At 47.6% G+C, this 25,170-nt stretch overlaps 1 protein-coding gene across 14 annotated transcripts in view; it reads left to right on the forward strand.

The window, feature by feature from the left end:
- Window positions 1-25,170, forward strand: part of LOC106569653 (receptor-type tyrosine-protein phosphatase F) — a 469,500-nt gene that overhangs the window by 99,018 nt on the left and 345,312 nt on the right. For 13 of the 14 annotated variants that reach the window (XM_045694460.1, XM_045694463.1, XM_045694465.1 and 10 more), the window contains exon 1: window positions 9,567-10,017. The exons of the other annotated variant lie outside the window; for it this stretch is intronic. The gene's annotated coding sequence lies outside the window, so the exon portion shown is untranslated. Of the gene's footprint in view, window positions 1-9,566; window positions 10,018-25,170 lie in introns of those variants that run through there. 14 annotated transcript variants of the gene reach the window in all.

Raw genomic sequence — 25,170 nt, forward strand, 5'->3', positions numbered from 1 at the left:
ACATCCTTCCACCGTCATCCCTCTCTTCCTTTCACCGTCATCCCTCTCTTCCTTTCACCGTCATCCCTCTTCCTTCCACCGTCATCCCTCTCTTCCTTTTACCGTCATCCCTCTTCCTTCCACTGTCATCCCTCTCTTCCTTCCACCGTCATCCCTCTCTTCCTTCCACCGTCATCCCTCTCTTCCTTCCACCATCATCCCTCTCTTCCTTTCAACCAGCTGGCATGGTCACCCCTGTAATGAGCCATTCAAATATGCTGTATCCTTACTGTGTCTCCGGCTGTGTCTCCTGCTGTGTCTCCTACTGTGTCTCCTGCTGTGTCTCCTGCTATGTCTCCTGCCGTGTCTCCTGCTGTGTCTCCTACTGTGTCTCCTACTGTGTCTCCTGCTGTGTCTCTTACTGTGTCTCCTGCTGTGTTGACTACTGTGTCTCCTGCTGTGTCTCCTGCTGTGTCTCCTGCTGTGTCTCCTGCTATGTCTCCTGCCGTGTCTCCTGCTGTGTCTCCTACTGTGTCTCCTACTGTGTCTCCTGCTGTGTCTCTTACTGTGTCTCCTGCTGTGTTGACTACTGTGTCTCCTGCTGTGATGACTACTGTGTCTCCTGCTGTGTCTCCTGCTGTGTCTCCTGCTGTGTCTCCTACTGTGTCTCCTACTGTGTCTCCTGCTGTGTCTCCTACTGTGTCTCCTGCTGTGTTGACTACTGTGTCTCCTGCTGTGTCTCCTGCTGTGTCTCCTGCTGTGTCTCCTACTGTGTCTCCTGCTGTGTCTCCTGCTGTGTCTCCTACTGTGTCTCCTGCTGTGTCTCCTGCTGTGTCTCCTGCCGTGTCTCCTGCTGTGTCTCCTACTGTGTCTCCTACTGTGTCTCCTGCTGTGTCTCCTGCTGTGTCTCCTACTGTGTCTCCTGCTGTGTCTCCTGCTGTGTCTCCTACTGTGTCTCCTGCTGTGTTGACTACTGTGTCTCCTACTGTGTTGACTACTGTGTCTCCTGCTGTGTCTCCTGCTGTGTCTCCTGCTGTGTTAACTACTGTGTCTCCTGCTGTGTTGACTACTGTGTCTCCTACTGTGTCTTCTACTGTGTCTCCTGCTGTGTCTCCTACTGTGTTGACTACTGTGTCTCCTGCTGTGTATCCTGCTGTGTTAACTACTGTGTCTCCTGCTGTGTTCACTACTGTGTCTCCTGCTGTGTCTCCTACTGTGTTGACTACTGTATCTCCTGCTGTGTCTCCTGCTGTGTTAACTACTGTGTCTCCTGCTGTGTTGACTACTGTGTCTCCTGCTGTGTCTCCTGCTGTGTCTCCTACTGTGTTGACTACTGTGTCTCCTGCTGTGTATCCTGCTGTGTTAACTACTGTGTCTCCTGCTGTGTTGACTACTGTGTCTCCTGCTGTGTCTCCTACTGTGTTGACTACTGTATCTCCTGCTGTGTCTCCTGCTGTGTTAACTACTGTGTCTCCTGCTGTGTTGACTACTGTGTCTCCTGCTGTGTCTCCTGCTGTGTTGACTACTGTGTCTCCTGCTGTGTCTCCTACTGTGTTGACTACTGTATCTCCTGCTGTGTCTCCTGCTGTGTTAACTACTGTGTCTCCTGCTGTGTTGACTACTGTGTCTCCTGCTGTGTCTCCTGCTGTGTTGACTACTGTGTATCCTACTGTGTTGACTACTGTGTTGACTACTGTGTCTCCTGCTGTGTTGACTACTGTGTCTCCTACTGTATTGACTACTGTGTCTCCTACTGTGTCTCCTGCTGTGTTGACTACTGTGTCTCCTACTGTGTCTCCTACTGTGTCTCCTACTGTGTCTCCTGCTGTGTCTCCTGCTGTGTTGACTACTGTGTATCCTACTGTGTCTCCTGCTGTGATGACTACTGTGTCTCCTACTGTGTTGACTACTGTGTCTCCTACTGTGTCTCCTGCTGTGTCTCCTACTGTGTCTCCTGCTGTGTCTCCTACTGTGTTGACTACTGTGTCTCCTGCTGTGTTGACTACTGAGTCTCCTGCTGTGTTGACTACTGTGTCTCCTACTGTGTCTCCTACTGTGTCTCCTGCTGTGTCTCCTGCTGTGTTGACTACTGTGTATCCTACTGTGTCTCCTGCTGTGTTGACTACTGTGTCTCCTGCTGTGATGACTACTGTGTCTCCTACTGTGTCCCCTACTGTGTCTCCTGCTGTGTCTCCTACTGTGTCTCCTGCTGTGTTGACTACTGTGTATCCTACTGTGTCTCCTGCTGTGTTGACTACTGTGTCTCCTGCTGTGATGACTACTGTGTCTCCTGCTGTGTCTCCTACTGTGTCTCCTGCTGTGTCTCCTGCTGTGTCTCCTACTGTGTTGACTACTGTGTCTCCTGCTGTGTTGACTACTGAGTCTCCTGCTGTGTTGACTACTGTGTCTCCTACTGTGTCTCCTGCTGTGTCTCCTGCTGTGTTGACTACTGTGTATCCTACTGTGTCTCTTGCTGTGATGACTACTGTGTCTCCTGCTGTGTCTCCTACTGTGTCTCCTACTGTGTCTCCTGCTGTGTCTCCTACTGTGTCTCCTGCTGTGTTGACTACTGTGTCTCCTGCTGTGTCTCCTGCTGTATCTCCTGCTGTGTCTCCTACCTGGTCTCCTGCTGTGTCTCCTACTGTGTCTCCTGCTGTGTCTCCTGCCGTGTCTCCTGCTGTGTCTCCTACTGTGTCTCCTACTGTGTCTCCTGCTGTGTCTCCTGCTGTGTCTCCTACTGTGTCTCCTGCTGTGTCTCCTGCTGTGTCTCCTACTGTGTCTCCTGCTGTGTTGACTACTGTGTCTCCTACAGTGTTGACTACTGTGTCTCCTGCTGTGTCTCCTGCTGTGTCTCCTGCTGTGTTAACTACTGTGTCTCCTGCTGTGTTGACTACTGTGTCTCCTACTGTGTCTCCTACTGTGTCTCCTGCTGTGTCTCCTACTGTGTTGACTACTGTGTCTCCTGCTGTGTATCCTGCTGTGTTAACTACTGTGTCTCCTGCTGTGTTGACTACTGTGTCTCCTGCTGTGTCTCCTACTGTGTTGACTACTGTATCTCCTGCTGTGTCTCCTGCTGTGTTAACTACTGTGTCTCCTGCTGTGTTGACTACTGTGTCTCCTGCTGTGTCTCCTGCTGTGTTGACTACTGTGTATCCTACTGTGTTGACTACTGTGTTGACTACTGTGTCTCCTGCTGTGTTGACTACTGTGTCTCCTACTGTATTGACTACTGTGTCTCCTACTGTGTCTCCTGCTGTGTCTCCTGCTGTGTTGACTACTGTGTATCCTACTGTGTCTCCTGCTGTGATGACTACTGTGTCTCCTACTGTGTTGACTACTGTGTCTCCTACTGTGTCTCCTGCTGTGTCTCCTACTGTGTCTCCTGCTGTGTCTCCTGCTGTGTCTCCTACTGTGTTGACTACTGTGTCTCCTGCTGTGTTGACTACTGAGTCTCCTGCTGTGTTGACTACTGTGTCTCCTACTGTGTCTCCTACTGTGTCTCCTGCTGTGTCTCCTGCTGTGTTGACTACTGTGTATCCTACTGTGTCTCCTGCTGTGTTGACTACTGTGTCTCCTGCTGTGATGACTACTGTGTCTCCTACTGTGTCTCCTACTGTGTCTCCTGCTGTGTCTCCTACTGTGTCTCCTGCTGTGTTGACTACTGTGTATCCTACTGTGTCTCCTGCTGTGTTGACTACTGTGTCTCCTGCTGTGATGACTACTGTGTCTCCTGCTGTGTCTCCTACTGTGTCTCCTGCTGTGTCTCCTGCTGTGTCTCCGACTGTGTTGACTACTGTGTCTCCTGCTGTGTTGACTACTGAGTCTCCTGCTGTGTTGACTACTGTGTCTCCTACTGTGTCTCCTACTGTGTCTCCTGCTGTGTCTCCTGCTGTGTTGACTACTGTGTATCCTACTGTGTCTCCTGCTGTGTTGACTACTCTGTCTCCTGCTGTTTTGACTTCTGTGTCCTACTGTGTCTCCTGCTGTGTCTCCTGCTGTGTCTCCTGCTGTGTTGACTACTGTGTATCCTACTGTGTCTCCTACTGTGTTGACTACTGTGTATCCTGCTGTGTTGACTACTGTGTCTCCTACTGTGTCTCCAACTGTGTTAACTACTGTGTATCCTACTGTGTTGACTACTGTGTCTCCTACTGTGTCTCCTGCTGTGTCTCCTGCTGTGTTGACTACTGTGTCTCCTGCTGTGTATCCTGCTGTGTTGACTGCTGTGTCTCCTGCTGTGTTAACTACTGTGTCTCCTGCTGTGTTGACTACTGTGTCTCCTGCTGTGTCTCCTGCTGTGTTGACTACTGTGTCTCCTGCTGTGTATCCTGCTGTGTTGACTACTGTGTCTCCTACTGTGTCTCCTGCTGTGTCTCCTGCTGTGTTGACTACTGTGTCCTGCTGTGTTGACTGCTGTGTCTCCTACTGTGTCTCCTACTGTGTTGACTTCTGTGTCTCCTACTGTGTCTCCTGCTGTGTCTCCTGCTGTGTCTCCTACTGTGTTGACTACTGTGTCTCCTGCAGTGTTGACTACTGTGTCTCCTGCAGTGTTGACTACTGTGTCTCCTGCAGTGTTGACTACTGTGTCTCCTGCTGTGTCTCCTGCTGTGTTGACTACTGTGTTGATTACTGTGTTGACAAAAAGTCTAACCAAATCAAATGTTATTGGTCACATACACATATTTACCAGATGTTATTGTGGGTGTAGTGAAATGCTTGTGTTCCTAGCTCCAACAGTGCAGTAGTATCTAACAATACACAACAATACACACAAATCTAAATTAAAGAATGCTATTAAGAAATTTATTAATATTAGATTGAGCAATGTCGGAGTGGCATTGACTAAAATACAGTAGAATATAATGCAGTATATATATCAAAACTATGAAATAACACATATGTAATAATGTAGTAACCAAAAAAGTGTTAAACAAATTAAACTGTATTTTTCCAAAAGTATGCAAAGCTGCCATCAAGGCAAAGGTTGGCTACTTTGAAGAATCTCAAATATAAAATCAATTTTGATTTGTTTAACACTTTTTTGGTTACTACATGATTCCATATGTGTTATTTCATAGTTTTGATGTCTTCACTATTATTCTACAATGTAGAAAATAGTAAAAATAAAGAAAAACCCTTGAATGAGTAGGTGTGTCCAAACTATTGACTGGTCCTGTAAATATGAGATGAGTAAAGCAGTATGTAAACATGATTAAAGTGACTAGTGTTCTATCATTAAAGTGGCCAGTGATTCCATGTCTATGTATATAGGGCAGCAGTCTCTAAGGTGCGAAACCTGGTGGAAGCCGGCTAGTGATCGCTATATAACAGTCTTTTTTTATTAAATGTTTTTATCTCACCTTTATTTAACCAGGTAGGCTAGTTGAGAACAAGTTCTCATTTACAACTGTGACCTGGCCAAGATAAACAGTCTAATGGCCATGAGATAGAAGCTGTTTTTCAGGTGCAGGGTTGAGTAACCTGGTTAGTGATGGCTATTTAACAGTCTGATGGCCTTGAGATAGAAGCTGTTTTTCAGTCTCTCGGTCCCCGCTTGGATACACCTGTACTGACCTCGCCTTCTGGATTATAGCAGGGTGAACAGGCAGTGGCTCAGGTGGTTGATGTCCTTGATGATCTTTTTGGCCTTCCTGTGACATCGGGTGCTGTAGGTGTCCTGGAGGGCAGGTAGTTTGCCCCCGGTGATGCGTTGGCCAGACCGAACCACCCTCTGGAGAGCCCTGCAGTTGTGGGCGGAGCAGTTGCCGTACCAGGCGGTGATAGTAGCTCAACAGGATGCTGTCAATTGTGCATCTGTAAAAGCTTGTGAGGGTTTTAGGGGCCAAGCCAAATTAGTATTTTTGTTTATTTTGCTGTTGCGCCTTCTTCACCACACTGTCTGTGTGGGTGGACCATTTCAGATTGCCAGTGATGTGTACACCAAGGAACTTGAAACTTTCCTCCTTCTCCACTACTGTCCCATCGATGTAGATAGGGTGGGTGCTCCCTCTGCTGTTTCCTGAAGTCCATGATCAGCTCCTTTGTTTTGTTGACTTTGGGTGAGAGGTCTCGTCATTTTTGGTAATCAAGCCCACTACTGTTGTGTCGTCTGTAAACTTGATGATTGAGTTGGAGGTGTGCATGGCCACGCAGTCATGGGTGAACAGGGAGTACAGGAGGGGGCTGAGCATACACCCTTGTGGGGCCCCAGTGTTGAGGATCAGCGAAGTGGAGGTGTTGTTTCCTACCTTCAGCACCTGGGGGTGGCCCATCAGGAAGTCCAGGACCCAGTTGCACAGGGCGGTGTTCAGACCCAGGGCCTCGAGCTTAATGACGAGCTTGGAGGGTACTATGGTGTTGAATGCTGAGCTATAGACAATGAAAAACATTCTTACATCGATATTCCTTTTGTCCAGATGGGTTAGGGCAGTGTGCAGTGAGATGAGGATTGGGTCGTCTGTGGATCTATTGGGGCGGTAAGGAAATTGAAGTGGGTCTAGGGTGGCCAGTAAGGTAGAGGTGATATGGTCCTTGACTAGTCTCTCAAAGCACTTCATGATGACAGAGCTGAGTGCTGTGGGGCGATAGTCATTTAGTTCAGTTACCTTTGCCTTCTTGGGTACAGGAACAATGGTTGACATTTTGAAACAAGTGGGGACAGCAGACTGTGATAGGGAGAGATTGAATATGTCCTTAAACACTCCAACCAGCTGGTCTGCGCATGCTCTGAGGACGCGGCTAGGAATGTCGTCTGGGCCGGCAGCCTTGGGGTTAACACGCTTAAATGTCTTACTCACGTCAGCCACAGAGAAGGAGAGCCCACAGTCCTTTTTAGCTGGTCCAAGGTGGCACTGTATTATCCTGAAAGCGAGCAAAGAAGATGTTTAGCTTGTCTGGAAGCAAGACGTCGGTGTCCACGACGTGGCTGGTTTTCCCTTTGTAATCCGTGATTGTCTGTAGATCCTGCCACATACGTCTCGTGTCTGAGCCGTTGAATTGCGACTACACTTTGTCTCTGTACTGACGTTTTGCCTGTTTGATTGCCTTACGGCGGGAATAACTACACTGTTTGTATTCGGGCGTATTCCCAGTCACCTTGCCATGGTTAAATGCCGGTGTTCGTGCTTTCAGTTTTGCACGTATGCTGTCATCTATCCACGGTTTCTATCCACACTTCCTGATTAACTCAGTCACCGTATCCGTGTATTCGTGGATGTTATTCTCAGAAGCTACCCGGAACATATCCCAGTCCTCGTGATCAAAACAATCTTGAAGCATGGATTCCGATTGGTCAGACCAACGTTGAATAGACCTTGGAATGGGTACTTCCTGTTTGAGTTCCTGCCTATAGGAAGGCAGGAGCAAAATGGAGTCGTGATCAGATTTGCCGAAGGGAGGGCGGGGGAGGGCCTTGTAGGCATTTCTAAAAGTCGAGGAGCAGTGGTCCAATGTTTTACCAGAGAGAGTGTTACAGTCAATGTGTTGAACTTCGCTAGTGTTTTCCTCAAATTTGCTTTGTTAAAATCCTCAGCTACAAGAAATGCGGCCTCAGTATATGTCGTTTCCAGATGTTCTTATCTACTCTGAGAAGAGATTCTGGAGTTGCGCAACAAATTGTGTGTCTGTGTGTGTGGTGTGTGTGTGTGTGTGTGTGTGTGTGTGTGTGTGTGTGTGTGTGTGTGTGTGTGTGTGTGTGTGTGTGTGTGTGTGTGTGTGTGGGGTGTGTGTGCGCTGCTGCTTGGCACATAGAGAAGCCATGTGAAATCACTGAGACTGCTAGCTAGCTCTACTAACGGGTTCTCTCTCTCTCTGTGTGTTTGTGTGTGTGTGTGGGGGGGTGCGGGGTTGGGGATTGTCAGCCTCTGAATTCACTGAAGGGAGGAGAAGTTGTCAACCTTTGAAATGTATTGAAAGGATTGGGGGATGGGCGGTGTGGGTGTTATATGTAATAAATTCCCAGACTTCACTGGGGGTGTTTCCCAAGTCCCCCTGGGGGGAAGGTGCAGTAGATTGAGTGGGACACTGTTTCTAGTTTGAGCTTCAAATATAGAATACCAGATTTACAGTGGAAATCTGACAACGGAAAAATCCGACTTGGGGTCACACTGCTCCCAACTCTAATTTCACATGTAAGTGACGGTACTTAATCAGGCCGTGTCAACGCAACATATATGACCTTGAGACTGCACCGATCTTGACAGATGAACAATTCTTGTCTGAGGCAGGCAAGGTCTTCAGTCTCACAGACTCCCTAGTGGGTAATTCCATGGTAAAGTCAACCTGAGTGTGAAAAAACTAAATAGCTGATTTCCTAATTAAATGACTTTCATATTTACCATGGATGTGTGTATTTTGAAGTCCAGACTACAGTTGGCGTTTATATTTTCCAAATGTAATGTTATTGTCACTACGACGTATATAATGTATAACATTCATCAACCTGGAATGACCCTAGTCTATTTGGGTGAAGGATGGTCAGACCTTCCTAGACAACACTGACCTCTTTCTATAGGAAGGGGCGGCAGGTAGCCTAGTGGTATTGGGCCAGTAACCCAAAAGGTTGCTAGCTCGAATCCCTGAACTGACAAGATAAAAATCTGTCGTTCTGCCCCTGAACAAGGCAGTTAACTCACTGTTCCAAGGCTGTCATTGTAAATAAGAATTTGTTCTTAACTGACTTGCCAAGTTAAAATAAAGGTAAATGTAAAAAACGAAGCTTTCTAAAGGAAAACAGCCTGCCAGGAGTTTACACAGGGTCCACATTAACATAGTAGGAGTGCTGATCAAAGATCAGTTTTGCCATTTAGATTATAATGAATCTGGTTATTTTGGACAGGGACGACCTGGTTCTAGATCAGCACTTTTACTCTGGAATTATTTAGTGGATCCAGTCCCAGGTCTGGTTAGCAGCCGGTCTCTCCTCTTGACTGAAGCCAGTGTGAGAGAGATTCCATAGAGCCTGATATATCTGGTGTGAGCGTTCCTTCTTTCTTTGTTGTTGTTGTTGTTTAAACAGACAACAGGCCTAGCTCTCCACAATACCCTGAAGGCACAGGTCATGGAGTATTGTACATATCCGTGCTTCTTATTGCAATGTATTACATTGTCATAAATCCCACAAAACATTCCAGAACATCTGCTCTGAATGAATAGCTTCCTTGGCTAGGAGAAATCTGAGCGGAGGGAGAGAGGTAGAATAGAACAGGGTTTTGTATCTATCTTTCTATGCAAACTTAACATTCTGCTAATACTTGCTCTGCTGTGCTGCTTGAAGAATTAGCATTTTGTTTCTTTTTTTTCTGTCTTGTTGCTTTTTTGATTCCTCTCTGGTTTCAGTCAGAGAGTTAGCAATTACCTGGTTACCGGAAATCCTCTCCATATCTGTAAAAACACACATACCGCCAACCTTTTATGTTGGGCACAGGTAAACTCCAACAGGTAAACTCCAACCGACTCTCTTGTTGTTCAGAGTTCAGGAAGCCAATCCATCTCATGGCCCCTCCCTCTTCCCAGTGAAATCTGACACCCTATGACATCACAGGTTTAGCTTAGCAGGTTGGACCTTGGCTCCTCCCTGGCTGTGTGTGAACACAGCTCAGTGTGTGATCAACCTTTGGTGCTGAAGGGTCTCTCTGCAAACTACTATAGACGAGAGAGAGAGAGAGAGAGAGAGAGAGAGAGAGAGAGAGAGAGAGAGAGAGAGAGAGAGAGAGAGAGAGAGAGAGAGAGAGAGAGAGAGAGAGAGAGAGAGAGAGAGAGAGAAGGAGAGAGAGAGAGAGAGAGAAGGAGAGAGAGAAGGAGAGAGAGAGAGAGAAGGAGAGAGAGAAGGAGAGAGAGAGAGCATTTTCTTCAGCTGTGTGAACTGTTAGTTGTGGATTAGCTAAGCAGGGAGAAGAGCAACTTGAGTTCTATAAGGATTCTCTTAATGTTCCCTGGATTCTGGAGGATTTGGATATTTTGGTAGAACATTCTTGGAACTAACTACCAAAAGAAGGTTTCTCACCGGAATAAAAAAATATATATATTTCATAGATCTAGGTAAGTGACATTTTTAAATGTTTATGTTGTAAAACATGGTAATGGTAACTAAGACTTAGACTTTGGACATGCAAATTAGTAGTCTACTTCAGTCCCCCCCCCTGTCAGCACAGGTGTCAATTCGAGAAAAAGAAAATAGGAAGAAAAAGAAAAATCCCCCGCAAAAAGATCCTTGTTAACTTGGCTCCTAAAAGAACTAGGGTGATGTGATCCTCTTCTTCACTACTGAGGTATTTTCTCTCTCTTCTTTTGTGGTCTTTTTCTTTTGTCCTTGTTCACTCTTGCTTGTTAAGCCAAAACAATAGTTTAGCCTTCTCTTGGCTCAGCTCTATTGGTCGCCTCTCTGGTAAACGACCCTGTCTGCTGCAAGCCCTCCCCTGTTTTTTTGAACAGGACTTTGAATAGCGTGTTCGTGGTGTGTCCCCTAGCTACCGCTGTTAAGGTGAGGCACCCGCGGAGTCTACAGCAGCGCTACTTTCAGGCCCAATAACCTGTTTTTCCAGTTGTCCTTCGTTGCGTCCCTAATGGCGCCGTGTTCTACGGCGCATAGGGCACTGGTCGAAAGAAGTGTACTACGTTGGGAATAGGGCGCCTTTTGGAACGCAGACTTTGTTTCAGCAACAATAATTTCAGTTAAAAAGAGCAGCTGTGGTTCTGAGCTGCTGTGGTTCTGATCTACTGAGGTTCTGAGCTGCTGAGGTGCTGAGCTACTGAGGTTCTGAGCTACTGAGGTTCTAAGCTACTGTGGTTCTGAGGTACTGAGGTTCTGAGCTGCTGAGGTTCTGAGCTACTGAGGTTCTGAGCTACTGAGGTTCTAAGCTACTGTGGTTCTGAGGTACTGAGGCTCTGAGCTGCTGAGGTTCTGAGCTGCTGAGGTTCTGAGCTACTGTGGTTCTGAGCTGCTGAGGTTCTGAGCTGCTGAGGTTCTGAGCTGCTGTGGTTCTGAGCTACTGAGGTTCTGAGCTGCTGAGGTTCTGAGCTACTGTGGTTCTGAGCTGCTGAGGTTCTGAGCTGCTGAGGTTGGCATTATGAGGTCCCCTAGTAGGGGAAGGGAAGACTGTTTCCTGGAGTTTGAAAAACAGAGCCAATTCAAGGCTTTTGAAAGCTTTAAAACGGTTAATGGTTTAGGCCAGGCACAGTGTTTTCATTTAAAATGTAGGCTTAGCCCACATGATTATCCGGGACAGGTTAGCGTTGTCCAAGGGTAAGGCTGGTTAAATAGTGTGTGTTAGTTTTAGGTGTGAGTGTTCAATGGAAATCAGTCTTTTTTTTCAACCAGCTTTGGCCTATATTGTTGGGCTTTTTGAGCTTGTTCTCTGTAGAATCTTTAGCAGAGTAATGAAATAGCCTAGCAGATATGTTGGTGGATTTCTTTCTCTTTACATTGTGTTTTATTTATTTTACTTGAACCTTTTATTTAACTAAGGCAAGTCAGTTAAGAACAAGTTCTTATTTACAATGACGGCCTACCCTGGTCAAACCCTAACCCGGACGACGCTGGGCAAATTGTGCGCCGACCTATGGGGCTCCCAATCACGGCCGGTTGTGATACAGCCTGGAATCGAACCAGGGTCTGTAGTGACGCCTCGAGCACTGAGATGCAGTGCCTTCGAGAGGGGTTTCTTGAGTAATCAGGAATCCCCCGCCAACAATTAGGCCTATTTGATATGAAACATTTATATGTATGCCTATGTTATAAAACAATTTCTCAATAGCGTGTTTATAGCATTAGCTTAGCAGAGTAATGGCAGCAGGTGTTGCTCAATATAAGCTTGTTGCTCAACACTGGGCAGTGTGTCACGGACGGAATGAAAAGAGAGAGAAAAAAATACCAAATATCCTTTTAGCAGCTTGTCCTGTTCCACCAGAGCTGTCTTAAGCTCTCAGGGCACACTGTGTAAAGACAACATGTCTGTCTTGCTTTGTTTGGCATGAAAAGACCACATTTCCCCATGGGGTGTTCTCCCTCCCAGTCAGAGAGAACTGAACGCCTCCTCTGTCCTCCTGGCCTGGCCAAATCAGGGTCTGTATTCACAAAACGTTACGGGGTAGAATCTAGGATCCGTTTTTCTTTTATATCACTACATGTGATTCCTAATCTGAGACACTGTAAATGCAGGACAAGAACCTCACTCTCACTTCTCTTAGTTAATCATTCACTAACCACAAACCTGTGGACTAGCCTGTTGGAACCCCTGGGCGGGGAAACAGAAACACAGGAATGTGAGAATGACAATGTGTTGTGTGAGCGACTTACAGGAACACTTAGGGTTTAGTGCTCCGCTCAAGGGCACATAAGTCTGCTCTGGGATTCGAACCAGCGACCTTTCGGTTACTGTAAGCATTTCACTGTTGTATTTGTCACATGTGACAAAAACAATTTGATTTGGTCCAACACTACTAGTAACCAGCTACCTGCTGACCGATTTCTTCTCTTATCCTCTTATCCTGACTTCTTTGTATCGCTCTCCTCACCACCACTGTATTCCATGTTTACGACCCAGTCTCAGCCACGCTGCTGTGGGGTGGTTATAGAGTCCATGGTCTGACCGTTAGTTGGCTCTGAGAAAATAACTTGGTCGGCTCAGGGGAAATAACTCGGTCGGCTCAGGGGAAATAACTCGGTCGGCTCAGGGGAAATAACTCGGTCGGCTCAGGGGAAATAACTTGGTCGGCTCAGGGGAAATAACTCGGTCGGCTCAGGGGAAATAACTTGGTTGCTCAGGGGAAAGAACTTGGTCGGCTCAGGGGAAATAATTTGGTCGGCTCAGGGGAAAGAACTTGGTCGGCTCAGGGGAAATAACTTGGTCGGTTCAGGTGAAATAACTCGGGCGGCTCAGGGGAAATAACTCGGTCGGCTCAGGGGAAGTAACTTGGTCGGTTCAGGTGAAATAACTTGGTCGGCTCAGGGGAAATAACTTGGTTGGCTCAGGGGAAATAACTTGGTCGGTTCAGGTGAAATAACTTGGTCGGTTCAGGGGAAATAACTTGGTCGGCTCAGGGGAAGTAACTTGGTCGGTTCAGGTGAAATAACTTGGTCGGCTCAGGGGAAATAACTTGGTCGGTTCAGGTGAAATAACTTGGTCGGTTCAGGGAAAATAACTTTTGACTGTCCCAAATCCCACCTTATTCCTGACATAGTGCACTACTTTTGACCAGAGCGCTATGGGCCCTAGGGCTTGTCAGAGAGGAGGAAGTGATCTGTCATCTTTTGTTGATGTGAATGGCAGGGGGAGGGGCTTGGTGTGTGTGTACATAGGAAGGAGCACACAGCGCAGAAGGAGCGATGGAGATGAGACTACTAAAACAACAAGAGACCAAGCTGACATAAACTCTCATAAAAACAAAACATTGAATCACTTGATACTTTCGATACTGGCATTTAGAATATTAACAAAATAACATGTATTCAAATTAATGAGTTTTTTTTTTTTGCATTTGAGGTTTGGTCCAACAGAATCGCTTATATGGACACCAAAACACATTGAGACATTATTTGACTGTAATAGAGGAGTAGTTAACTTTTGTAGCGATATCCTTTTCATGTCTCAACTCCTCAGATTTGCACGCAGAGCAGACACTACTAAAACGGGAGTAACAATGAACATACCGTGTACCGCTGGCAGCATTTTAGCCAAAGACTGTTATACTAGCTGTCAATAGCTGTGTTTTATAAATGTGCAATAATTATAAATCACAGGAATTGTTTCTCATTTCTCTGAGAAATTAAGATAGGTCATTTTGATTTGAACATCTGAACAAAGTGGACAGGCTAGCATGCTGTTCAAACAGTTGGAAACAGACAGAAGGGTGTGTTCATAACTATTAAAACTGTTTTACTTTGTTAGCTAGCATACAGATCCAAGTTGGCTAAAGTTTAAATATAAAGATTAGCTGGCTAATCACTAGGACGTGGGCTTGTTCTTGAGAGATTGTTTATGAGACCTGTGTTCATTTTCTATAATACCTACAATAAGTTAGTCATTATTAGTGAATGTGTATTATGCACGTTTCCAGTTAAATTCGTAACATAAAGTGATATTTTCATAGAGAGACTTGAAAGCCTGATCAGTAATTATTACAATAAAAACTGGTCCAGTTATTAGTGGGTGTTTTGGTTGTGGAAGACTTATATTCAGTCTAGGTAGACCTTCACAATCCCTGAATTCATTAGATTATTGCTGACTGTCTGAAATGCAGTGTGTTTGACCTTTTTAATTGTACAACAAAGTTTATTTAGAGAAAACATTTTAAAAAAGTTTTTAGATATATATCGGAAATCGGCCATAAGTTTGAAAAAATAGAGATATGATTTTTAGGCCATATCACCCAGCCCTTTATTTAACTAGGCAAGTCAGTTAAGAACACATTGTTATTTACAATGACGGCCTAGGAACAGTGAGTTAACTGCCTTGTTCAGGGGTAGAACGACAGATTTTTACCTTGTCAGCTTGGTGATTCGATCTTGCAACCTTTCGGTTACTAGTCCAACGCTCTAACCAGTAGGCTACCTGCCCCCCTACACTCTAACCACTAGGCTACCTGCCGCCCCTACACTCTAACCATTAGGCTTCCTGCCCCCCCCCCGCACACTAACCACAAGGCCACCTGCCGACCCTACACTCTAACCACTAGGCTACCTGCCGACCCTACACTCTAACCACTAGGCTTCCTGCCGACCCTACACTCTAACCACTAGGCTACCTGCCGCCCCTACACTCTAACCACTAGGCTACCTGCCGACCCTACGCTCTCACCACTAGGCTACCTGCCGACCCTAGACTCTAACCACTAGGCTACCTGCCGACCCTAGACTCTAACCACTAGGCTACCTGCCGACCCTACACTCTAACCACTAGGCTACCTGCCGCCCCTACACTCTAACCACTAGGCTACCTGCCACCACTAGGCTACCTGCCGCCCCTACACTCTAACCACTAGGCTACCTGCCGACCCTAGGTTCTAACCACTAGGCTACCTGCCGACCCTACACTCTAACTACTAGGCTACCTGCCGACCCTACACTCTAACCACTAGGCTACTTGCCGACCCTAGACTCTAACCACTAGGCTACCTGCCGCCCCTACGCTCTAACCACTAGGTTACCTGCCGCCCCTACACTCTAACCACTAGGCTACCTGCCGACCCTACGCTCTCACCACTAGGCTACCTGCCGACCCTAGACTCGAACCACTAGGCTACCTGCCGACGCTAGACTCTAACCACTAGGCTACCTGCCGACCCTACGTTCTCACCACTAGGCTACCTGCCGACCCTAGACTCTAACCACTAGGCTACCTGCCGACCCTAGACTCTAACCACTAGGCTACCTGCTGACCCTACACTCTAACCACTAGGCTACCTGCCGCCCCTACACTTTAACCACTAGGCTACCTGCCGCCCCTACACTCTAACGACTAGGCTACCTGCCACCACTAGGCTACCTGCCGCCCCTACACTCTAACTACTAGGCTACCTGCCGAACCTACACTCTAACCACTAGGCTACTTGCCGACCCTACACTCTAACCACTAGGCTACCTGCCGCCGCTACACTCTAACCACTAGGCTACATGCCGACCCTAGACTCTAACCACTAGACTACCTGCCGCCCCTACGCTCTAACCACTAGGCCACCTGCCGACCCTAGACTCTAACCACTAGGCTACCTGCTGACCCTACACTCTAACCACTAGGCTACCTGCCGCCCCTACACTCTAACCACTAGGCTACCTGCCACCACTAGGCTACCTGCCGCCCCTACACTCTAACTACTAGGCTACCTGCCAACCCTATTCTCTAACCACTAGGCTACTTGCCGACCCTAGACTAACCACTAGGCTACCTGCCGCCCCTACGCTCTAACCACTAGGTTACCTCCCGCCCCTCCCCTCTAACCACTAGGTTACCTGCCGCCCCTACACTCTAACCACTAGGCTACCTGCCGACCCTACACTCTAACCACTAGGCTACTTGCCGACCCTAGACTCTAACCACTAGGCTACCTGCCGACCCTACACTCTAACCACTAGGCTACCTGCCGACCCTACACTCTAACCAATAGGCTACCTGCCCACCCTAGGCTCTAACCACTAGGCTACCTGCCGACCCTACGCTCTCACCGCTAGGCTACCTGCCGACCCTACACACTAACCACTAGGCTACCTGCCGACCCTACGCTCTAACCACTAGGCTACCTGTCGACCCTACGCTCTAACCACTAGGCTACCTGCCGCCCCTACACTCTAACCACTAGGCTACCTGCCGACCCTACGCTCTAACCACTAGGCTACCTGCCGCCCCTACGCTCTAACCTCTAGGCTACCTGCCACCCCTACACTCTCACCACTAGGCTACCTGCCGCCCCTACGCTCTAACCACTAGGCTACCTGCCGCCCCTACACACTAACCACTAGGCTACCTGCCGACCCTACACTCTAACCAGTAGGCTACCTGCCGACCCTACACTCTAACCACTAGGCTACCTGCCGACCCTACGCTCGAACTACTAGGCTACCTACCGACCCTACACTCTAACCACTAGGCTACCTGCCGACCCCACACTCTAACCACTAGGCTACCTGCCGCCCCTACACTCTAACCACTAGGCTACCTGCCGACCCTACACTCTAACCACTAGGCTACCTGCCGCCCCTACACTCTAACCACTAGGCTACCTGCCGCCCCTACACTCTAACCACTAGGTTACCTGCCGCCCCTACACTCTAACCACTAGGTTACCTGCCGCCCATACACTCTAACCACTAGGCAACTTGCCGACCCTACACTCTAACCACTAGGCTACCTGCCGACCCTACACTCTAACCACTAGGCTACCTGCCGACCCTACACTCTAACCACTAGGCTACCTGCCAACCCTACACTCTAACCACTAGGCTACCTGCCGACCCTACACTCTAACCACTAGGCTACCTGCCGACCCTACACTCTAACCACTAGGCTACCTGCCGACCCTACACTCTAACCACTAGGCTACCTGCCGACCCTACACTCTAACCACTAGGCTACCTGCCGACCCTACACTCTAACCACTAGGCTACCTGCCGACCCTACACTCTAACCACTAGGCTACCTGCCGACCCTACACTCTAACCACTAGGCTACCTGCCGACCCTACACTCTAACCACTAGGCTACCTGCCGACCCTACACTCTAACCACTAGGCTACCTGCCGACCCTACACTCTAACCACTAGGTTACCTGCCGACCCTACACTCTAACCACTAGGCTACCTGCCGCCCCACCATTTAAGTTGCTGGCTCTGTTGTTTGTTTCTTCTGGTATTTGATTGGTTTATTTGTTCAAACAAACACCCAGTCACTCCTCCTGTGCTTTAGGGCGTTGTCGGGAGATTTTAAGCTGATCCTCTTTTAACTTTTTTTTTGCAATGCTAGGCATACCGACAGTCAAACACACTGGTAACTGTTTCACTTCTGATCCCGTAGCCTTGGTTTCCTAACAACCAGTAAGCGGTTAGTCGGTTGCTCCTCAACATTTTGTTTTTTACAGGACCGACTGAGACTCAAAGACTGGTAGAGAATCTGTTCAGAGCTTTTATCCTTGCATTCTAACATCTCATCTTTTTTTCCCTCTTTGTCTGTTCCAATTCTTTTCATAAATCACTTACTCTGTAGTCCCCGGTGGAACCCCCAAATGTAGTTAACAACAGAAAGGTATGGATTCCTCTGTTGAAACAAGATTTCCCATTAGTGGGTGATTTGGAGGGACGACGGATGGTTTAGTTGACGTTTAGTGTGTGTGTGTGTGTGTGTGCGTGCGTGTGTGTGTAATGGACGTTTAGCACTATAATGGATCGCCTTCGTCTACGTGTCTTGTTCCCAGGCGAGACATAACAGACAGTGCTTACCATCACAGATCAATGTCTGGGACGGCGAACGGGCACATCGTCTCTACATTACGATCGGCATGTGACTGCTGGATACACTCGCAATACAAAACTTCACAACTTTCTTTTGCCAAAGTTATGAGGACACTTGAATTATAAAAGCCGTTGTTTTGCTGCTGCTCTCCACTTCATGTATGTCACTCCAGTGACGCAATACAAAATTCTTAATACAATTTAAGACTGCAAAAAGTTTTTTTTTATGCTTTTCGAAAAAAATGTGTTATTGTCCAAGGAAAGAGTGTCTGGTCTTAGTAGTGTAATCCCCCTCATGATGATTAATCTCTGGGCATTATCTGACAGTCGCTCTGAAGTAGAGCCCTCGGCCCTGGATGTTATGGGAGATGTCAATCAGAGGCCACTGCCTGCATCATCTGACATGACACATCGTCACATGGGCTACTGTCAACCAAGAGACAGATGAGGAGGGGAGAGGAAAGGTGAGGATAGGATAAGTGAGGTGAAGAGATGACGGGCAGAGCTGGTGTTGAGGGATCAGCAGTGTTATGACAGCTCAGTGTCCTGATATACTCTAGTCATTATTAGAGCTCAGTGTCCTGATACACTCTAGTCATTATTAGAGCTCAGTGTCCTGATATACTCCAGTCATTATTAGAGCTCAGTGTCCTGATACACTCTAGTCATTATTAGAGCTCAGTGTCCTGATATACTCTAGTCATTATTAGAGCTCAGTGTCCTGATACACTCTAGTCATTATTAGAGCTCAGTGTCCTGATACACTCTAGTCATTATTAGAGCTCAGTGTCCTGATACACTCTAGTCATTATTAGAGCTCAGTGTCCCGATATACTCTAGTCATTATTAGAGCTCAGTGTCCCGATATACTCTAGTCATTATTAGAGCTCAGTGTCCCGATATACTCTAGTCATTATTAGAGCTCAGTGTCCTGATACACTCTAGTCATTATTAGAGCTCAGTGTCCTGATACACTCTAGTCATTATTAGAGCTCAGTGTCCCGATATACTCTAGTCATTATTAGAGCTCAGTGTCCCGATATACTCTAGTCATTATTAGAGCTCAGTGTCCCGATACACTCTAGTCATTATTAGAGCTCAGTGTCCTGATACACTCTAGTCATTATTAGAGCTCAGTGTCCCGATACACTCTAGTCATTATTAGAGCTCAGTGTCCTGATACACTCTATATAGCGTAGATAACACGGAGAAGTCCAAGGAAAACAGAGTACCTTGTAGTTTCTCATTGCCAATCTCTATGGGGAAGCCTGACTGTGTAGCCTATAGATATGGAATGTGGTTGTGTAGTTTCTCATTGGATCATAATCTTATGCTAATTAGCGTAGTGTTTTTAATTGTTCTGTAATGTTCAGCTCCTCCTCCTTGTTATATGATCCGTATCTATTTATGCCTTATTTCTCTTTTTTTGTAGTAAAGCCTAGGACGTCACCACCGTTTAGCTCTTAAATATATAAATAAATGTTTTACAGCTCTACGGGTGGTTGGCTGCGTGGTCGTCGTGCCGACGGAAGGAGATGAAGCATAAATCCGTTTTGTGGGAAGGGACATTTCCCTGCTCGCCTCGCTAAAACTAATTTCACTTCCAAATCATGCCATTACTCCTCTGCTGATTGAAGCAGCATCCATTTGGAAGAAAATGCTGTGTGTGTGTGTGTGTGTGTGTGTGTGTGTGTGTGTGTGTGTGTGTGTGTGTGTGTGTGTGTGTGTGTGTGTGTGTGTGTGTGTGTGTGTGTGTGTGTGTGTGTGTGTGTGTGTGTGTGTGTGTGTGTGTGTTTTTGCTACAGTGCCTTCAGAAAGTATTCATACCCCTTGATTTATTCCACATTTTGTTGTGTTACAGCCTGAATTCAAAATAGATTCAAAAAAATTAAATGACACCTATCTACACACAGTACCCCATAATGACCAAGTGAAAACATGTTTTTAGACATTTTTGCAAATGTATTAAAAATGAAATACAGAAATATCTCATTTACGTAAGTATTCACACCCCTGAGTCAGTACTTTATAGAAGCACCTTTGGCAGTGATTACAGCTGTGAGTCTTTCTGGGTAAGTCTCTAAGAGCTTTCCACACCTGGATTGTGCAACATTTGCCCATTATTCTTTTCAAAATTCTTCCACCTTTGTCAAATAGGCTGTTGATCATTGCTAAACCATTTTCAGGTCATTGCCATAGATTTTCAAGTAGATTTAAGTCAAAACTCACTCGGCCACTCAGGAACATTCACTGTCTTCTTGGTAAGCAACTCCAGTGTAGATTTGGCCTTGTGTTTTAGGTAATTGTCCTGCTGAAAGGTGAATTCATCTCCCAGTGTCTGGTGGAAAGCAGACTGAACCAGGTTTTCCTCTAGGATTTTTCCTGTGCTTAGCTCCATTCTGTTTATTTTTTTATCCTGAAAAACTCCCCAGTCCTTAACAATTACAAGCATAACATGATGCAGCCACCATAATGCTTGAAAATATGGAGAGTGGTCCTCAGAGATGTGTTGTATTGGATTTGCCCCAAACATAACACTTTTTATTCAGGGATAAAAAAATGTTTTTTTTTCTGAATACTTTAGTGCCTTGTTGCTACTGGCTAGCAGAGTAGAACACCTGTTTAGGAGAGGTGCTGGCTAGGGGAGTAGAACACCTGTTTAGGAGAGGTGCTGGCTAGCGGAGTAGAACACCTGTTTAGGAGAGGTGCTGGCAGAGTAGAACACCTGTTTAGGAGAGGTGCTGGCTAGCAGAGTAGAACACCTGTTTAGGAGAGGTGCTGGCTAGCAGAGTAGAACACCTGTTTAGGAGAGGTGCTGGCTAGCAGAGTAGAACACCTGTTTAGGAGAGGTGCTGGCTAGCAGAGTAGAACACCTGTTTAGGAGAGGTGCTGGCTAGCAGAGTAGAACACCTGTTTAGGAGAGGTGCTGGGTAGTGAAGGAGACATGTGTCTGTAATCATGGCCAACTATGGTATTCTTTAATTGCTCGCTTTACAAATATCAATAGAACCGGAATGGATTAAAATGGAGGATATTGAAGCAGAGCCACAGATGACCTCTCTCCGTCCTGACCTCTCTCCGTCCTGACCCCTCTCCGTCCTGACCTCCCCGTCCTGACCTCTCCGTACTGACCTCTCCGTACTGACCTCCCTGTCCTGACCTCCCCGTCCTGACCTCTCCGTCCTGACCTCTCCGTCCTGATCTCTCCGTCCTGACCTCTCCGTCCTGAACTCCCTGTCCTGATCTCTCCGTCCTGACCTCTCTGTCCTGAACTCCCTGTCCTTACCTCTCCTCACCACCTCAGGTCCATAACTACAGCGATAGTAATGCTGTGATTAGGTATGGATTGATGGGGTTGGTCTGTGAGCTAGTAAAGGAAAAAGGCTTTACTTTACGTAGCCTATATCTGTCCCCTTCGACCTTGCTCCCTTTGCCTGCTAAAGACACACACATACACAGCATGCGGACGTGATCCCGTGTGGCTCAATTGGTAGAGCATGGTGTTTGCAATGCCAGGGTTGTGGGTTCGATTCCCACAGGGAACAAGTACGGGAAACTTTTTTTAATTAAATGTATGCATTCACTACTGTACGTCGCTCTGGATAAGAGTATCTGCTTAATGACTAAAATGTAAATGTAAAAAACAAATACACCCACATGTTCACTTTGCCCTTAGATAGATGGACCTGATTACCTCATTGATCCCCAGTCATATCTCCCAACCTAGACCCATGATGGATTCTTCTCTGTCCTCTGTATCACTGTCTCCAGTATAATGTGATCCTGGTACACTCTGTCCACTGTATTACTGTCTCCAGTATAATGTGATCCTGGTCCACTCTGTCCACTGTATCACTGTCTCCAGTATACTGTGATCTTGGTCCACTCTGTCCACTGTATCACTGTCTCCAGTATAATGTGATCCTGGTACACTCTATCCACTGTATCACTGTCTCCAGTATAATGTGATCCTGGTTCACTCTGTCCACTGTATCACTGTCTCCAGTATAATGTGATCCTGGTCCACTCTGTCCACTGTATTACTGTCTCCAGTATAATGTGATCCTGGTCCACTCTGTCCACTGTATCACTTTCTCCAGTATAATGTGATCCTGGTTCACTCTGTCCACTGTATCACTGTCTCCAGTATAATGTGATCCTGGTCCACTCTGTCCACTGTATTACTGTCTCCAGTATAATGTGATCCTGGTCCACTCTGTCCACTGTATCACTGTCTCCAGTATAATGTGATCCTGGTTCACTCTGTCCACTGTATCACTGTCTCCAGTATAATGTGATCCTGGTACACTCTGTCCACTGTATCACTGTCTCCAGTATAATGTGATCCTGGTCCACTCTGTCCACTGTATCACTGTCTCCAGTATAATGTGATCCTGGTCCACTCTGTCCACTGTATCACTGTCTCCAGTATAATGTGATCCTGGTACACTCTGTCCTCTGTATCACTGTCTCCAGTATAATGTGATCCTGGTCCACTCTGTCCACTGTATCACTGTCTCCAGTATAATGTGATCCTGGTCCACTCTGTCCACTGTATCACTGTCTCCAGTATAATGTGATCCTGGTCCACTCTGTCCACTGTCCACTGTCTCCAGTATAATGTGATCCTGGTCCACTCTGTCCACTGTCCACTGTCTCCAGTATAATGTGATCCTCGTCCACTCTGTCCACTGTATCACTGTCTCCAGTATAATGTGATCCTGGTCCACTCTGTCCACTGTATCACTGTCTCCAGTATAATGTGATCCTGGTCCACTCTGTCCACTGTATTACTGTCTCCAGTATAATGTGATCCTGGTTCACTCTGTCCACTGTATCACTGTCTCCAGTATAATGTGATCCTGGTCCACTCTGTCCTCTGTATCACTGTCTCCAGTATAATGTGATCCTGGTCCACTCTGTCCACTGTATCACTGTCTCCAGTATAATGTGATCCTGGTCCACTCTGTCCACTGTATCACTGTCTCCAGTATAATGTGATCCTGGTCCACTCTGTCCACTGTATTACTGTCTCCAGTATAATGTGATCCTGGTTCACTCTGTCCACTGTATTACTGTCTCCAGTATAATGTGATCCTGGTCCACTCTGTCCACTGTCCACTGTCTCCAGTATAATGTGATCCTGGTTCACTCTGTCCACTGTATCACTGTCTCCAGTATAATGTGATCCTGGTCCACTCTGTCCACTGTCCACTGTCTCCAGTATAATGTGATCCTGGTCCACTCTGTCCACTGTCCACTGTCTCCAGTATAATGTGATCCTCGTCCACTCTGTCCACTGTATCACTGTCTCCATTATAATGTGATCCTGGTCCACTCTATCCACTGTATCACTGTCTCCAGTATAATGTGATCCTGGTACACTCTGTCCACTGTATCACTGTCTCCATTATAATGTGATCCTGGTCCACTCTATCCACTGTATCACTGTCTCCATTATAATGTGATCCTGGTCCACTCTATCCACTGTATCACTGTCTCCAGTATAATGTGATCCTGGTACACTCTGTCCACTGTATCACTGTCTCCAGTATAATGTGATCCTGGTACACTCTGTCCTCTGTATCACTGTCTCCAGTATAATGTGATCCTGGTCCACTCTGTCCACTGTCCACTGTCTCCAGTATAATGTGATCCTGGTCCACTCTATCCACTGTATCACTGTCTCCAGTATAATGTGATCCTGGTACACTCTGTCCACTGTATCACTGTCTCCAGTATAATGTGATCCTGGTACAGCCTTGTAGCCTGGTCTGGTTTAAAGACTAGTCTAATGCAATTTTAACACACTTCTCTACCAGCCCAGCTGATGGCTACAGTGTTGTGTTGAAGACAGAGCAAAGCGTCTGGCTGTGTGTGTGTGTTTATGCGTTTGTTTGAGTGTTTGTGACGTCTGTAAGGTGGAAGGAGACATTTGTTATCTGGTAACGTTTCCATCTCTAGCTGGCTGTGTTTTCAGACTGTCCCCTGTGACGAGCATCGTGACCCGCAAAATAATGACATCAAGTGGTGGCTTTTTTATGTCCCTCTCAAAGTCACCACCAAACACACACAGTGACTCCTCTCTCCTCCCACTGGCCTCTCCTCTCTCCTCCCACTGGAGTCTCCTCTCTTCTCCCACTGGCCTCTCCTCTCTCCTCCCACTGGCCTCTCCTCTCTCCTCCCACTGGCCTCTCCTCTCTTCTCCCACTGGCCTCTCCTCTCTCCTCCCACTGGCCTCTCCTCTCTCCTCCCACTGGCCTCTCCTCTCTCCTCCCACTGGCCTCTCCTCTCTCCTCCCACTGGCCTCTCCTCTCTCCTCCCACTGGCCTCTCCTCTCTCCTCCCACTGGCCTCTCCTCTCTCCTCCCACTGGAGTCTCCTCTCTTCTCCCACTGGCCTCTCCTCTCTCCTCCCACTGGCCTCTCCTCTCTTCTCCCACTGGCCTCTCCTCTCTCCTCCCACTGGCCTCTCCTCTCTCCTCCCACTGGCCTCTCCTCTCTTCTCCCACTGGCCTCTCCTCTCTCCTCCCACTGGCCTCTCCTCTCTCCTCCCACTGGCCTCTCCTCTCTCCTCCCACTGGCCTCTCCTCTCTTCTCCCACTGGCCTCTCCTCTCTCCTCCCACTGGCCTCTCCTCTCTCCTCCCACTGGCCTCTCCTCTCTCCTCCCACTGGCCTCTCCTCTCTCCTCCCACTGGCCTCTCCTCTCTCCTGCCACTGGCCTCTCCTCTCTCCTCCCACTGGCCTCTCCTCTCTCCTCCCACTGGCCTCTCCTCTCTCCTGCCACTGGCCTCTCCTCTCTCCTCCCACTGGCCTCTCCTCTCTCCTCCCACTGGCCTCTCCTCTCTCCTCCCACTGGCCTCTCCTCTCTCCTCCCACTGGCCTCTCCTCTCTCCTCCCACTGGCCTCTCCTCTCTCCTGCCACTGGCCTCTCCTCTCTCCTCCCACTGGCCTCTCCTCTCTCCTCCCACTGGCCTCTCCTCCCTCCTCCCACTGGCCTCTCCTCTCTCCTCCCACTGGCCTCTCCTCTCTCCTCCCACTGGCCTCTCCTCTCCTCTCTCCTCCCACTGGCCTCTCCTCCCTCCTCCCACTGGCCTCTCCTCTCTCCTCCCACTGGCCTCTCCTCTCTCCTCCCACTGGCCTCTCCTCTCCTCTCTCCTCCCACTGGCCTCTCCTCCCTCCTCCCACTGGACTCTCCTCTCTCCTCCCACTGGGCTCTCCTTTCCTCCCATCTGCCACTGGCCTCTCCTCTCCT

Source organism: Salmo salar, chromosome ssa14 (assembly GCF_905237065.1).
Source record: "Salmo salar chromosome ssa14, Ssal_v3.1, whole genome shotgun sequence".
Lineage (NCBI taxonomy): Eukaryota > Metazoa > Chordata > Actinopteri > Salmoniformes > Salmonidae > Salmo > Salmo salar.